The sequence below is a fragment of the Cervus canadensis genome, chromosome 11, assembly GCF_019320065.1.
Source record: "Cervus canadensis isolate Bull #8, Minnesota chromosome 11, ASM1932006v1, whole genome shotgun sequence".
Taxonomy (NCBI): Eukaryota; Metazoa; Chordata; class Mammalia; order Artiodactyla; family Cervidae; genus Cervus; species Cervus canadensis.
The window spans coordinates 59211678-59228680 of record NC_057396.1 but is presented as its reverse complement, the minus strand read 5'-3'; the positions used below and the strand labels follow the sequence as shown (position 1 = coordinate 59228680).

Genomic DNA, 17003 nt, shown 5'->3' with positions numbered 1-17003 from the left:
CACTAAACTAGAACCAGGAGGTTGAGATGAACAGATTTACACTTTTATATATAAAATACACAACAAGGGTTTAACTATATAGCACAGGGAACTATAGTCAATATATTGTAATAACCTATAATGAAAAGGAATCTGAGAAAGCACATATATATTCAAACTGAATCACTTTGCTGTGTACCTAAAACTAACACAACATTGTCAATCAATTGTACTTCTATTAAGACATTAAAGAAAAGCCTGGGCAAAGCAACGGAAGGCTCAAATGTATGTGATAGTGATAATTGTTCAACATGACATTGGACCAAGAGGCTTGGATTGAAATCCTTATTAGGGAGCAACTAAAAGTTGAACTGAGGCATTCCCCTTGAAGTAGGTATGACAGAATTCAGACTAGTAGTATCTTCCAAGCAGGTAACTATTGAATGCAGAGGATGGAGAAGGTAAGTGCCTGGGCCCAAATCAAGTACACCAGAGCCTGTAGTGTGCCTTTCCCAGATCCTCGATGCTCATCCAGCATGGCCTGAGAGATTACGGCTGGCCTTCCTGCGGCTCCCTGATATCACAGTCCAGTTGTTATCTACCCCAACCTGCCCTGGAGCCTTGGGGAGGCCAAGCCACAGCCCTACTTCATAGGGGCCCTCCCACCTTTCCAGTAAAGCTACCTCCAGTATTTCTGGTGAAGGAACTGCTCCGCCAGCCACAGGACATTGGAGTGTACTCGGTACCGGAACCACTTCCCATCAGTCATCCACCTCCAACTGTTCTGGCGCCGCAGACATGGAGACTCATGTCCACAACAGAAGATGTGAAACTTGCCCTGTGTTTCCTGCTGAGTGAATGAGTCTTCTGGCTTGTTGTTGCTATTGTTGTTTTTCTTTAATCTTACCCTCTCACTGGAGAGAAAGTGATGAGGGGAGAACAACTTCCAAGAAGAAAAAAACCGAAAACCTCCTAAAACAAAACAAAAAAACTCCAAAAGAATGGCCAACCTCACAAAGGACTCTCAAGCCTTTTGGATGGAGACATCTCAGAAGGGGTGTGCCAACTCTCTCCAAATATGTGAACTTTCCACATAGAACAAAGATCAGATTTAAATTTCCCGTGATTCTGGAGAGCACAGCAAGAAACAAGCAATGAACCCGGAGAGACAGCCTTTGACTCACTGAAAAGAAGAAAATGTCCATCAGCCAGAACTTCCTGAAAATTAAATGGGCCACTTAGTCAGGTAGTGAGTCCTCTGTCCTTAGAGGTATTCAAGACTGACCAAGGTATGTGGTCCTATATTTCATTCTACCATATATATAACAAGGGAAGTTACATAGGCTTGCTGCTCCTGAGGAAGGTCTGGATGCTGGGAGTAGGGGGACAGAGATAATATTACTACACGATAAAAACCATTAGCAGTTCAGTATGCAGGTATTGAGTGCTTATATCCACCAAGCGCTGTATTAGCAACGTTGCATGCATGATATCATTTAGCCCTCACAGCAGTCTGAGGCATGGAGTCCTTTAATCACTATCCTGTTAGAGACAGGAGACAAAAAAATATGAAGTAACTTGCCCAAGATTGCACAGCTAGGAAGTGCAGATCTGGAACTCAAATCTTAAACTATTCCCCATTCTGCTATGGCCCCATCCTCACCTCTGCTCCCCTCCTCTCTACCTCCCTGCTCCCTTCTGTTAGAGCATAATAACTACAAGAGTATGATGACCCGATCTCCCCCAAGGAAGTTCATTGGAATGGGCCCTAACCCATAACAGCAACGCTAACAACACAAAACACCCAAATTCGGGGAAGTTACTACACTTGAGTACAATTTGCAAATTACCAAGAGAGTCTTCCTACAAAGTGAGAGTTTTAAAACGCCCACATCCTCTAGCCTCACCCTCCTCCCCAAAGGTTCTTCTGGCCTGGGGTGTGGGGGGTGTGTGTGGGGAAATCCCTTTGCCTTCATTTGCATCGTTCTTGAGAGGAGGAGAGTGAGCAAGTGTGAAGTCCCTCTCCGGAGAAGAGTCAGAATCATACCTTCAACTTGACCAGCCGTGACTTTGAGGGAATCGGGCTAAAAGGTCCAAAGCAAGTCAAACTAAGTAGTCAATGTTTTCCCCAAAGACTGTAGTACTTGATCCTCTGCAAAGAACATGGGTGCATCCCACCCACTTACAAGAAAGGAGGGCGCATTGCAGGTCACCAAAAAGAAAACTGGGAAGAGTGGTGGTTTTTTTTGTTTTTTTTTTTTAATTGAGAGCTAATTGACATATGTTAGTTTCAGGTATACAACATAATGATTCAATATTTGTATGTACTGTGGAATGATCACCAAAATAAGCCTAGTTAACATCCATCACCACACATAATTACACATTCTTTTTTCTTGTGATAAGAACTTTTAAGATTCACTCTCTTAGTAACTTTCAAGTGTACAACCCAGTATCATACACTATAGTCATCAGGCTGTATATTACATCACTGGCACTTTATTTTTTAACTGGAAGTTTGGACCTTTTGACTCCTTTCACCCATTTCGCCCACTCCACACCACCCGCTAACCCCCACTAGCCTCTGGCAAACACCACCAAACTGTTCTCTGTATCTCTGAGTTTGGGAGTTTTTTGGATTTTTGCTTTAAGATTACACGTGTGAGATCACACAGTATTTGTCTTTCTCTGTCTGACTTATTTCACTTAGCATAATACCCTCTAGGTCCATTTATGCTGTTGCAAATGGTAAGATTTCCTTCTTTTATGGCTAAATAATATTCCATTGTATATATGTGCCACATCTTCTTTATCCATTCATCAGGGACATTTAGCTTGCTTCCATGTCTTGGTTATTGTGAATAGTACTGCTATGATCAGAGGGCTGCATGTATCTTTTCAAATTATAGTTTTGTCTGGATATATGCCTGGTCGAGGGATTGCTTGGATCATATGGTAATTTCCTTAATTTTTTGAGGAACCTCCATACCTTTCCATTGTGGCTGCACCTTTTACATCCTGGCATTTTAATGTGCTTCTACCCACAGTGGACTGCAGGTGTGGGCCACAGACAGGAGGGGTCTCTGAGCTGCCATCACCTGTCAAACCATGCTCCCTCCAAGATTCAGGGAGCCCTGGGACTGTGAAATGTCACCTCCCAACTGCATCCATAGAACCACAGATAATTTATGTGGGGTTAGGTCCTTTTCTAAAGCATTTCTCTACGTTCTAAAGGCAGTTTCTTACAAGGATCTGAGGTTCTTAATGGGTTTCCCAGATGTCGCTAGTGGTAAAGAACCTGCCTGCCAATGCAGGAAATGTAAGAGACGTGGGTTTGATCCCTGGGTCAGGAAGATTCCCTGGAGGACGGCATGGCAACACACTCCAGTATTCTTGCCTGGAGAATCCCATGAACAGAGGAGCCTAGCGGGCTATAGTCCATAGGTTTGCAGAGAGTCGGACACAAGTGAAGCAACTTAGCATGCATGCACAAGGCTCTTAAAATCCCAAAACCCTGGTATGATCTAGAAGTCATGTGGTATCAACTTTTCCTAACTTCTTCCCTTGCACCACTTCATGAAGCATCCACTTATCTGTGGGTCCCTGATCTAGGGTGCCGGGGTTGTGCTGCTGCTGCTGCTAAGTCACTTCTCCCAAATAATCCCATTCTCCTCCAGCACCCTGGGGTGGCCTGGATTGACTTTTGTTTAGCAGGAGAATAAAAATAATTTTCATCCCCACAAAATGGCAAAACCAAGCAGAGTGTGTGTGACTCTTTCCGGCCTCGCAGGGGCCCTGGGCCACTGTGGCCCCATGCTGCCGGGGAGGAGAGAGAATGACTTAGCAGCATAAGGGCCATGCGTCATTAGAACAACAAGGCCAGCAGCAGCAGCCCTGCCTGGCCTTATCAGGGCGGGAGGCCTCGCTGGATTCTATTAATTGCCGAATGCTGTTGGGTTTGGCAGATACAGGAAGCAGTTTACATGGCTACACAGTGCCCCAGCTCACAGTCTCTCTGAAATGGTATTATTGTAGTGGGATAATGGTGATTAGGGACAGTTCCCGGAGGAAGACCAGGCCTTTGATGATTGAGTCACTTCCTCCCCACTCCCTCCAGTGCGATAGGGCAGCTTGCCCCACAGACACACACCCTTTGCTGGCCGGACGGTCCCACGCCCCGTGGCAAGGTTCCCACGCCGGGCAGCTGGGAGCCTCATCAGGGCCACGATCGTGGGAGAAGTGGGAGCAGGCCTTTACCCAGTTCTATTTTAGGTCAAGGTGAGGCAACCTAGTTAATGATTTCAATTATGTGTCCCTGACTCCTGTGTCAGCATGGACTTTGGAACCGGGGAGACCAGGTTCTATGTTTTCTGGCTGTGTGAGCTGGAGAAGTCCTCTCTTTGAGCCTCAGTTTCCCCATTGGCAAAGTTGTGGTGATAAGAAAATCTACCCCAAAGGATGTTCTGAGGATTAAACGGGATTCCTTTAATGTTGAATAAATAGTAGCTGTTATTATTACTGCTGCCGTTGCCGTTAAGAACACCTCCCCTCCCTGTCCCCACATCCACCCTCTCTTCCCCCAGAGTCTACTGAGGGCAGATCACATCGCCTTGACTTGAGAGAAATGTAGCCGCCTCCAAGGAGAAGGCTGGAGAAAGATGAGGCTGCCTAGAGTGAAGGCCTGGAGTGGGGTAGATCTGAGTCTTGCCTTCCTCAGGGGCCACTTCTGGGCCCAGAGCTCCCCCAGAAACACAGCCCATCGCCCTCACCCTGCACTTGAGATGTGGTCTTCTTTACCACGGGGTGCTGTCCTGGTCTACCCACTCTGCCAAGGGCTTGTCTCCAGGACATCTTCTCAAGAGCCATTCAGCATCCTGCTCATCTCAGCCTTCATCAGGCTTCCGGAAAAGCACCCCTTGTGCACCTGGGTGGGAGCGGTGTTTGCCCTAACAAGGGACTCCGCCCTATTACTGGAACCCAGAGTGGGCCCTGCAACTGCCCTCAGACACGCATGTGGTGAACCTGGCAGGCCGAAGGTGGGACAAAAACTGAATGGCTGATGGTATGGGTGGGTTTCAGAGCCAGACGTCTTAGGCTCGCATCTGCCACTTACTAGCTGTATGCTCTTCGGAAAGTCACTTTTCCTCTCGGTGCCTCAGTTTCTTCATCTGGTAAATGAGGATAAAAATACCTCTCTCAGAGTGCTGTGGTCAGGATGAAATTAGGTACATATGCAAAACACTTAGTGTAGTCCCAAACACATAAAAAATAATATACGGCAGTCAAAAGAGGTGACCCAGATGAGCCAAGGAGAGCTTTGAACACCACCGACAGGCTCCAGGCTCCAGAAAGGGCAGAGTTCCCGCTGTCCCAGAGATGCTTCTGGAACCTAATGTGTTTTAGGAACTGCCAACCAGACTCAGAGTCCCCAAGACAGTGGCAATATCCAGTAAGCTGTCAAGGGCAGACATCATGTTGGTTTTGTTCACCTCTCCACCCTCAGTACCAGTGTATTTGTTTCCTGTGGCTGCTATAGCAAATTACTACAGACTTCACGGCTTAAAAACATCACCAGCTGGACTTCCCTAGTGGCGCAGTGGGTAAAAATCCACCTGGCCAAAAAGAAAAAAAAAATCCACCTGGCAATACAGGTGATGATCCCTGGTCTGAGAAACTTCCACATGCCACAGAGTAACTACTGAGCCCACGCGCCTAGAGCCTGTGCTCTACAATGAGAGAAGCCACCGAACAAGAACTGCAGCCAAGAGTAACCCCCACTTGCTGCAACTAGAGAAAGCCCGCACAAAAGCCATGAAGACCCAGATCATCCAAAAAGAAAAAAAAAAACCACTCCCACGATAACACCACTCAGCTATTATCTTACCATTATGTAGATCAGAAGCCTGAAGTTGGTCTCATGAGGTGAAAATCGAAGTGTGAAAGGGTGACCTTCCTTCTGGAGGCTCTGGGAAGGTGTCTAGAGGCTGTCTGAACTTCTGGGCTCCTGGCGCCTTCCTCCATCTTCAAACCCAGAAGCATAGCATCTTCAACCTTGAGTCTGATTCCCACTTACAAGGACTGTGATCACACTGGGCTCACCTGGATTAGGCTGCTCTCCCTAGCCCAAGGGCAGTGATTAACTCCATCTGTGAACTTAATCCCCCCTTTGCTATATAGCATCTTTATCCATCTAAGGATTTGAATATGCATACTTTGAGAGCCATTACTTTGCCTACCACACCTAGTAGGAAGGAAAGTGGACAAAAGCCAAATAATAAGGCTGAGTGGGCACCACTTTAGGGCTGAGCTTCCTATAAAGGAAGGACAGAGGATCTTGCCATCCATTCCAGGATGCAAGGTATTCACTTGTGAGAATAGTCACCAACACATTACAAGTGATTACAACGTAGAGTGGTAACAGGATACAATAGTCCTTAGGAGATGAAGCGCCTCCGGCCAGTGCTCAATGACTCATAATATTTATTCAATAACTATTTTGAGCATCAATTAGGTTCGAAGTGCTCAGGAGGCAATGATGAACAAGATTACTATTCCTGTCCTTCAGGAATCTAAAAGCTCAGGAAAACCCCCTGGAAGAGGTAAGGATGGAGCCAGGGTTAGACAGGAGAAGGCCAAGAGTTTGGAGAGAGGATGATGGTTTGAAAAGGTAGTCTGCATATGTTACAAGCACAGAATCCACAGCCAAGATTTCCTGGGTTCAGAATCTGGCCCTGCCATGGATCAGCTATTCCAACTTTAGAAAGTTTCTTGGAAATTCTCTGGTGGTTCAGTGGTTAGGGATCTAGGCTTTCACTGCCAAGGACCCAAGTTCAATCCCTGGTTGGGGGAACCAAGATCCCACAAGCTGTGTGGTACAACCAAAAAAAAAAAAAAAAAAAGAGAAAGTTTCTGAACTCCTTTGTACCCCAGTTATCTCATTTAAAATTAGGAATTGGGACTTTGTGGTCCAGCGGTTAAGACTCTGTGCTCCCATTGCAGGTGGCATGGGTTCAGTCCCTGGTCGGGAAACTAGGATCCCTCATACTACAGGGCATGACCTAAAAAAAATATTTCCTTATTAAAAAAAAAATGGGAACAATAATAGTACCTATGTCATAGAGGTGTTTCGGAAAGCCACACAACTAAGTAAATGAAAAGTGCTTGGCACAGTATCTGGCACATTGCAAGTGCTATGTAAATGTTAACTAACATTATTGTCCACTTCTTATCCCTCCAGTGGTCTTAAAAGAGCAAGCAAGGAGTGAGGGATAGCCCAGCAGATACTGGAAAGGAGACAGTTAAGCCAACTAATGATCTCTAGTAGGAATGCTCATTTAGAGGTAGAATTTTAATTCTCCCAAGATGGGAAAAAAATGCAGTATTTAATGATGGCTATTGGGTGACAACCTTTCTTCATGCAAATTTCCTTGTGACTCCCTAATGTAAACAGTTCAAGGGGCACAGAGTTTGACCTGAATAAGCTTGGACTTTCCCCAAGTGGACCAAACCTTGGCCTTGATCTTCACAGGTCCCTGGCCCCAGATACTGAAAGGATTGGGGGCAGGAAAGCCAGAAGCTCCACACCCAGACTGGCATAGAGGGGCCCAGATTCCCTGGGGAAGGAGCTCCTTTGGCCATTGGACTCTTGTACCAAACAAATCCGGAAACATCGATCTGGTTTACGGGGTGTCCTAAATGCCCACTCTTCCTTAAACTCAGAGCCAGTGGCTGATTAGTGAACAAACGTCTCCATTATCAAGGACGGAGGGCTAAACCTGGATTTATTTAAAGTGTTTTCTCTTTGGAGGTGCAGTAATTGCTCTCTGATCAGACAGGAAGTCCTATTACTCGAAAGGAGCCAGTGTTATCAAGAGAAAACATATCAACGCCTGTCCTCTTGGGAAGGGAATTGTGAGTAATCAACAAGGCCCCTCTCCAGCTGGCCGTGGGGCCTTTGTTCAGATGGTGGACAGGTCAGGGAAAGTTTGAGCAGACAGTGCTTTGAAGGGGCGGGTCCTTTCTCTTCATACTTTCCTCTCCAGGGGACAGGCTTTCCCCAGGGAAAGGCGCTAATGGGGTAAATTGTTCTGAAGCCATCAGACAAATCTGATTCCATCACTCTCCTACTTGAAACCCATCAAGGGCACCCCTGTTACCTTCAGGTTCAAGACCAGTTCCTTGATATGGCTTACGAGGCCCTTCATCACCTGGCTTTGGTGGTCCACTGCTTCCTCTGGCTTTATGATCACTCCCAATCAGTACTCTCTCTTCTACATTCCACAATGTGTGGAAAGTACACTCCCTACGCCAGGAGCACCATCTCTACACATTACGGTGTGTTGGGTCTAAGACATTACCCATGAGTTCAGGAGACTGAATATACAGACATGAGAGGGAGCTCCAATAGAAGTCACAAAATGAATGAGACAGTCCTGATTGTGACAAAATTTCCCAAGCCAGCCCCACCGTTTAGCAACTTTCTGGGTGTTCTTTTTTTAACTTTTTATTGTGTATTGGAGTATAGCCGATTAACAATGTTGTAATAGTTTCAGGTGGACAGCAAAGGGACTCAGCCATACGTAAACATGCATCCATTCTCCCTCAAACTCCCCTCCCATCCAGGCTGCCATATAACATTGAGCAGAGTTCCCTGTGCTATACAATAGGTCCTTGTTGGTTATTCATTTTAAATATAACAGCAAGTACATGTCCACCCCCAAACTCCCTAACTATCTCTTCCTCCCGTTCTTTCCCCAGACAAGTTTTCATCCTCTAAGTCTGTTTCTGTTTTTCTCTATGTTCTTATTCTAGTCTGTATGCTTCTTGAGAGCAGGAGAAATTTCTGATACCTTTGTTCTTCTCACAAGAAGATACGATGGAAGGCAGGAATGATGAGGCTGATAGTAGGTGTTTAGTAGGTGACACCACCAATAATCATTTATTGAGCACGTACTATGCTCCAAGGAGCTTCCCAGGCGGCACAGTGGTAAAGAATCCACCTGCCAATGCAGGAGATGCAAGAGATGCGGATTCAATCCCTGGATTGGGAAGATCCCCCTGGAGTAGGAAACCCACTCCAGTATTCTTGCCTGGAAAATTCCATGGACAGAGGAGTCTGGCAGGCTACAGTCCATGAGGTTGCAAAGAGTTGGACGTGACTGAGCAACTGAGTGCATGTGCATGTGCAACCAAGTGCATTTGCACGCATGCACACACACACACACGCATAAACACACTATGATCCGAGCTGCATGTTAAAGACTTCGTGTGCCTTTTCTTATGAAATCCTCACAATGACCCTAACAGGTAAGTTTTATCCCACCTTTATAGATAAGAATGTCAAGGTTTGTGGAGATGGTCGTTTGCCCAGGGTTATACATCCAGGAAACTCAAACCTAGGTTTTCCTAAGCCCAGACCCATCCAGAACTCAAAGGCATACAAATCCCTATATGTGGATGTGTGGACGTGTGCATGCAGGGTCTCCAGCTTGGGGAGGGGGGAGCCAGGAAAGACAGGACAGATGTAATCAGGGTAGGGCCTCTTTTGTTTGGCTTCACTTCAAACAAAGACGACAGCAGGGAAACTGAAGCCCCCACTTCCCTTCTCTGAAGACCAAAGCGCAGCCAAAAATAGGAATGACAGGAAACATTTGATCCCAATGTGTTAAATGAGCACAAACATCCTGCCAGCTTTGCCATTGGGGAGTGCCCAAGAGCAGCTGCTACACGCAGGCCGGTCAGGAGGCCAGCCTGCGGGGCAGTGCCCAGCCAGACCCCTCATGTCGACGTGGCTCTGGGTCTGCTGGCAGAACTCCAGGGTTCTGAGAACAACGGACAGGAGAGCACCCAGGGTGCTTAGAGAGGATTATGGCCCAAAGAATGCACCTCGCAGACCTCCAAGCTCGGGAGGCCCCAGCTGCTTGCTCTGAACGAGCTTCTTGGACTGTCTACTCGGAGGCCACACTTCCCAGATGACAGAAAACAGCGCAGATGCTACGGCAGACCTCTTCCTGGGAGACACCGAACTCCGCTGACAGCTGTCCCTCGCTTAAGGACTGCTTGATGGCCTCGCTGAACTTTCCTTAGATTTAGGGCCCATCTAAGACGCTGCCACTTACCCTTTCTCTTCTCTTCTTGCATTGTGGTCTGAGGACTCTCTCAGCCTTTCTCAGCTCACCCTTCATTTTCTCTCACAGGAATTTCTCCTCTGAAGTCCTTGGATTATTGAACAACCCCTCCTTGCCATCTGCTTCTCAGAGGACCTGGGCTAACTCAGAGATCACTTAGTAATTGCCCCATTTCATAGTTGAGAAAATTGAAGCTCAGAGAGGCAAAGGGATTTTTCTGAGGTCACACAGTAAACTCTCGCAGAGCAGAAAAGTGTTCTCCCAGCCCTCAGGTTGTATCTGTTGACTTTGCCTCGTGTGTGTTTGGAATGGGAGGAAAGTGATGAGGCTTGTGTGAGAGTTTCTTCAAAAGAAGACCCCTCACATACTCGTGACTCCTTCTAGTCCAGTCTCTAAAGCTTGAGCCCTTAATCACATTGCTTGCCTGACCTAATAAATACGAACATACTGTTCAACTGAGAGGGGTCATTTTTGCTTTTGTAAATGGGGCTGGTAAAGTGCATAGATGTCCAGCAGCAAGTGTGTGTGTGTTTAGAGGGAGCAGATCAGAAGAAAACTGAAAGGGCCAGGGACCTTCCCAGCCAGAGAAAAGGGCACATCAGCATTTGCTCAGGGCCCTCTTTCTACTGGGGCCTAAGCTGACTTGTCAGTTAAGATGCTTCCAGCTAATTTCTTCCACACCTGCCCGGGAGCTGGGGCTGCTTCATGGCCTCCATCAGGCTAATTGCCACTGTCTCCCCAGTGACATTGAGCTCAGTTCCTGATAAGGTGCTTCCTTAATAGTCTCCCATTTCCCTGCTGACACCAGAAAATGGGCCTGACTTGGCGGCCCTGCGCTGAGGGAGGCAGAGATGTCACACCCAGCCCCCCAGCCCGAACCATTAGTGGACCCAGAATCAATAGTGTTCAGGCAACCCTGGTTTCCCTGAAAGCGTTCATTTGGCACGTTTGCTGTTTGTCAGGCAGTTCCTTTCTCTAATGTCCCACGGTCCACGGCCCTGGTGCCCAAGTCCCTCCTCCTTTTACAGAAAGCTGAGTAGAGTGTGCAAGCTCCAGACATTATCAGCTTGCTCTCTTCGGAACAAAAGAATTCCAATTTTCATGGTAATTGGTGAACCACTGTCTTCGTTACAGTTCTTTGGTTGCAAGCAGCAGAAATCAACAGCAGTGACTCTAAGCAGAGTAGGGCCTAATGGGAAGTCACTTCAGAACTCATCAGTGAGGCTAGATAGCTCGGGCCAAGCTTCTTAAGATTCAAATTCAAGGGAGAGAATGGCAGTTTGGTATAGTGTGGGTCACTTACCTACCCTTTGACCAAAGGTGGGTGCAGAGACTAGATGGTCTGAATTGAACAAAGGTGAGTGATGATACCAGAAGAGAAGAGAATGGATGTGGGTCCAGCAAAACAATGGAAGTCCACTAGGTGGACAGACATCTAGGGATACAGGACCAAAGGGGAATCTAATGACCTAGTGTGTGGTAATTCAGACTCCCTTGGGCCTTCAGGTCTCTCTACTAGGCCTATGAAAATTGCCTGGCACTGAACATGTATTCAGTAAATGACAGCTAGAATCATTCAGTGCTTAAATTTTTGCCTTTAAAGCATAATTTTAAACATTAGGCAAAGTTGAAGCACCTGGTAAAATGCTGGAGGCGTGCCCTAATTATTATCTTGAATTACACGAAGACTCCTAAGTGTTTTGACCAATTCTTCTTTTTAAAGATTCTTGCTAAGTTTAACAGGTAATGGAAACAGAGCTTCTTCTTGTGGTCTAGAGGCTAAGACTCCATGCTCACAATGCAGGGGGCCCAGGTTTGATCCCTGGTCAGGGAACTAGATCCCACAAGCCACAACTAAGACCCAGTACAGCCAAATAAATAAATATTTTAAAGAATAAGTCATGGAAACAGAGCTTCCCTGGTGGCTCAGTGATAAAGAATCTACCTGTTAACTAGACTTATGCCAGAGATGTGGGTTTGATTCCTGGGTCAGGAAGATCCCCTGGAGAAGGAAATGGAAACCAACTCCAGTATTCTTGCCTGGAGAATTCCATGGATGGAGGAGCCTGACAGGCTGCAGTCCATGGGGTCACAGAGTTGGACACAACTTAGGGACTGAACACAATGAAAACATTCTGAGATTTTTGAAGACTTGGGTGAACCATAAAAAAAACTTCAGTCTCTGGAAAGGACTGCAGAAGAGAGTGGAGGCCCTTGCTTCTTAACATATTATTAAACAGAATAGAACTTCATCCATGTGGGATACCTTACCAGCACCATCAGACAGAATTAGCACTGTAACTGCTTATTTGCTTGCCTGGATCCCCTTCTAGCATATAGCATATACTCAAAAAATATTTGTTGAATGAATGAATGAATGACAGGGGGACTGATGACCTTTCAGGATCCCTGGTTGGTTAACTGCAAAGTGTTACAGCCACTGTACCACATCAGCTTGTGGAAACAGAATCAAGTCTCCTGGAGCTATTCTGGAGGCTGCAGAGTTGATCTCTTAAAGTATTCTTATCTGAAACCTTGTGATGCTTATTGAATGTAGGGGGGAGAGAGCATGGAAGGGCTAGCAGGGAAATCTGTGATTCAGAGGTGAGGCTGGAAGGACAGGAAATGGAACACAGAGGGGTGGGGGAGAGAGTTTAACAGGAAATTCCTGTGGGGACCCAGGGGTGGATTCATGGTCAGGAGCTTCGTTTAGTTCTGACCTGGACACTGTTGACCAGAGGTCCCCTCCTGACCCAAAAGCCCATGAGCAAGAGGCTGTAAGTTCTCCCCCAAAATAAATGTTCGGTGGTGATATGTCAGAGGCATATGTCAGAGGCACATGTCACAGGACATGTCAGAGGCAATTCTTGACTGAAGGTGCAGGCGGAGGGAATATATGCTACAGGGGTTCAGATGTGTAGGAGACCATCATGCCAAAGGTGGTCAAAGGAGCTTTGTGGGTAAGAAGTGGGGTTCAGGCTGGTCTCATATGATGGGAGAGATTTGGATACATGGAGAAAAAGGGGCACAGGCCGTGACAGAGCCTGAAAAAAGTAGACAAGCACAGAGTGTGCTTCTGAGGCAAGAAGGTCCTGGCCAACTCAGGAAAATGATGAGTCAGAGAAACGGTGACACAGAGCCCGGGTCAAGCCAGGGAGAGTGCTTTTTTTTCTCATTTCTTTTAAAATTTTAATTTAATTTAATTTTTATTTTTACAAAGGAGAAATTTTAATATCAAATTAAATATTTTTTTGGTTCATAGATGTATATTTTTTAACTGCTATCTACATATGAATGAATGAATATGAAAATGAACAAAACATAAACAGGAGGGAAGGAGCCAACTCTACTGCTCTTGAAACCCCCTGGTCCAATCCAGTGACGACAAGAGGCTTTAGAATGGCAGCCTTTTAGGTGTACAGTGCTCACCTCCACACCTCGGGCTCGGGAAGCTGCCATCCTCCTCCCTGATCAAAGTTCTGGCTTCACACGGTCTTGACAACTCACTAAGTTTTTCAGTTGATGGAAGGAGTATTGAATAAGTGAAACAGCCTGGATTCTACACATAGTTTCCACTTCCCCAAATGTTTCTGTGTCCTCAAGTACTTCTTTTTTTTTAAAGCTTTTACTTTTATATTGCAGTAGATCCAATTAACAAACAATGTTGTGATCGTTTCAAGAGAACAGCAAAGGGACTCAGCCATACATACACACGCATCCATTCTCCCCCAAACTCCCCTCCCATCCAGGCTGCCACATAACATTGAGCAGAGTTCCCTGTGCTGTACCAGTAGGACCTTGTTGGTTATCCATTTAAATATAGAAGAATGTACATGTCCATCCCAAACTCCCTAACTATCTGTTCCCCTCATCCATTCTCTAAGTCTGTGAGTCTGTTTTTCTGTTTTGTAAATAAGTTCATTTGTATCATTTCTTTTTAGATTCTGCATATAAGAGATGTCATATGATATTCCTCCTTATCAGTCTGGCTTACTTCACTAAGCATGACAATCTCTAGGCCCATCCGTGTTGCTACAGAAGGCATTATTCAATTCTTCTTAATGGCTTAGTAATATTCCATTGTATATATATACCACATCTTCTTTATCCATTCATCTGCAAGATCCTGGATTTTTTTTCTTTTTGTTTAAACATTAAAAATTTATTACAGAAATTTCAAACATGAGAAAGTTGAGAGAATAGTATAATGAATTCCTACGAACCTCTATTCAGATTCAATAGCTATCAATTTATGGTCAGTCTTTTTCATCTCCACTTGTTCTGTTCCCTTGCTTGTTTCTTTTAAAGCAAATTCAGATGTCATATAATTTCAAGTGTGTGTTAATCGCTCAGTCGTGTCTGACTCTTTGCCACCCCATGGACTGTATGGACTGTAGCCTGCCAGGCTCCTCTGTCCACGGAATTCTCTAGGCAAGAACACTGGAGTGGGTTGCCATTTCCTTCTCCAGGGCTCAAGTACTTTGAAGCTCGTAAAGAAGAGCATCTGGGTCTCCTCTGCTTCTGCAGCCCTTAACCCCCCTGCCACCCACTTCACAGTGAGAGCTCAAGCGGAAGTCCAGGACTTAATTACTATAAGACAGGCCCCTGGAGAAGGCCAGTGGAGGAGGTGGTTAGGCGAAGATATAAACTGCATGGGGGCTCTGGAACCATGCCTACAGTGGAGTGAGGTTCTCCAGTGATTTTCTCTCTCCTGTCAGCCAGTAGAGCAGTTCAGTCAAGCGGGTTAACCTAGTAAGTTAACTAGGATTGGCTATTTCCCTTGGGTGAAATTTTAGGGATGCTGAGAAAGCTCCCTGCCTCCAAACTGTCTACCAGATCCCTTAATTCAGCTGGATGCTGCCTAAAATTTCATGATCAAAACTTTACCTCTCAGCTAGAAGCTGTGATCGATGACTTCTAAAGCAGTTATCAGTCCATGATATCTTACCGTGAAGGAAGGATGTGAAAGCATGTTTTGACAGGGAGGTTGGAGAAGAAGAGGAAGATGGAACCTGAGTCCTTGAGATGGAAGGTCCTCAGAGACCTAGAAAGTGCTGGAGAGAGGGCAGGAAGGAGCTGGCATGGTGACTGACTTTGCTCAGCGCAATTTTGCTGAGTTCTAGCAACTAATCCTGACACCAGCCAGACTGTCCAGTTATTAACAAAAACGTTTCATACACTCAATCTGATTATGGCATCAGCCAGATGATTTAAACGACTGCATTAGGCAGCTAAATCCGCAGTCGTTGGCTGCTCTGACACATAGGGGAGCTTGGCTAATCTTAACATTAGCAGGTTGCAGCCCGCCGTCCACAGCTGCCCGCTCACGGGGTGAGTGATGCTGTTCTCAAGATCCCAAGGAGGCCCAGGGAGTTCAGGAGGATGGAAGTACTCATTCTTATTATAAAATCCCCTGAGAATAGCAGGCTGTTCAAAGGATCAGTGTGGGGGCCATTTTTCTTCTGAGGAACTTGCCTCCCAGTCTCACGCTGCATATTTCCTGGTCATAATAGTTTGGAGAAAAATATTGCTAAATGGCTGCATAAACAATTTTAATTGGCCTGGGCTCCCAAAATGTGCTATTTTTGTTCTGCTGCCAAGCTTGCTTTTTTACTAGCTAATTATGCCCAGCATTTAACTTTCAGCAAAAAACAGGAAATAGGGCATTCATTACTCGAGTGACAACTTTTCAACAAGCCCACATTTCAACATCCATTGTGTAATTTCCTCTCCCTAGCTTACAGTTAGTTGTTCCATCAGGCCTTCGGAAACAAACAGCTCCTTCAGTGGGGGCTGGAAGGGGTTTTGTTAAGTTTAAATGCTTGCCTAACTCCAAAGGCAATGCCTGCCTATCCCTGCCCAGGGGGTGGGTCACTCCCATCTCATTTAGGCTCCTTGCAGACTTTCCTCATTGTGGTTTTTTCTGGTCTAAGTTTGCTGCTAGATTGGTCTCTCCTATCAGGGGCTGGGCTGTGTCTATTTATGAATCATCCCAGTGCTCCTGTGTGTTCTGGCCACACTCAGATGGATGCCATATTGTCCCCTGGGGAATCACAAAAGATAGCCAACCTCAGTTTGCTAGGCAGTAACTCCTAGAAAGGGCTATAAAGCCATGTCTTGTTGTGTGTGTACGTATGTGTGTGTGCTCAGTCCAAAGTACTGTTCATGGGATTTCCCCAGCTAGAATACTGGAGTGGGTTGCCATTTCCTTCTCCAGGGAGTCTGCCCAACTGAGGATTCAAACCCACATCTCCTGCCTGAGTCTCCTGCATTGGCAGGCAGATTCTTTACCACTTGAACCACCTGGGAAGGGCCATTTTAAATGTCTTTTATTTTAAAAAATTTATCGCAAAGTATACCACATATGCATAGAAAGTGTGTTCAAATTGTTAAATATACAGGTCAGTGAGTTAGCATAAAGTAAATACCATGTGAATAGATTACTACCAGTACCCCAGAAGCCCCCTTCACACTCTCTCCCAGTAATTCCTCCCTAGGTCCTCCCCAAAGGTAACCACTATCCTGACTTCTCATACACTAGTTTTAGGTATTCAAACTTTACAGAAATGGAATTATATGTGTGTGTGTGTATGAATGGGGCCATGTGTGTATGCATTTGTATCTGGTTTCTTTTGTGCTAGTAGGTTCTGTTGCTGGTAGCTGTGCCGCATTCATTTTCATTACTATAGCGTGTTCCACTGTATGAATACATCACAAGTTGTCATTCTCCCATTAGTGGACAGATGCTGTGTCTGATCTGTGACTGTTGTGGAAAATGCTGCTTGGAACATTCCTATGCGTGTCCTTTAGGTGTATGTGCACACATTTCTGTTGAGCGTCAACTAGGAGTGCACTACTGGGTCACACACATAGTGTGCCTGTTTGATTGTTTTGACC

At 45.8% G+C, this 17003-nt stretch overlaps 1 long non-coding RNA gene across 2 annotated transcripts in view; it reads right to left on the bottom strand.

Moving 5' to 3' along the window:
- LOC122450325 overlaps window positions 1-6279 on the bottom strand; it is a 58793-nt gene extending 52514 nt beyond the window's left edge. For both annotated transcript variants that reach the window (XR_006272099.1, XR_006272098.1), the window contains exon 1: window positions 5864-6279. This is a non-coding gene — a long non-coding RNA (uncharacterized LOC122450325). The remainder of the gene's footprint in view (window positions 1-5863) is intronic.
- Between the last annotated feature and the right edge of the window lie 10724 nt (window positions 6280-17003).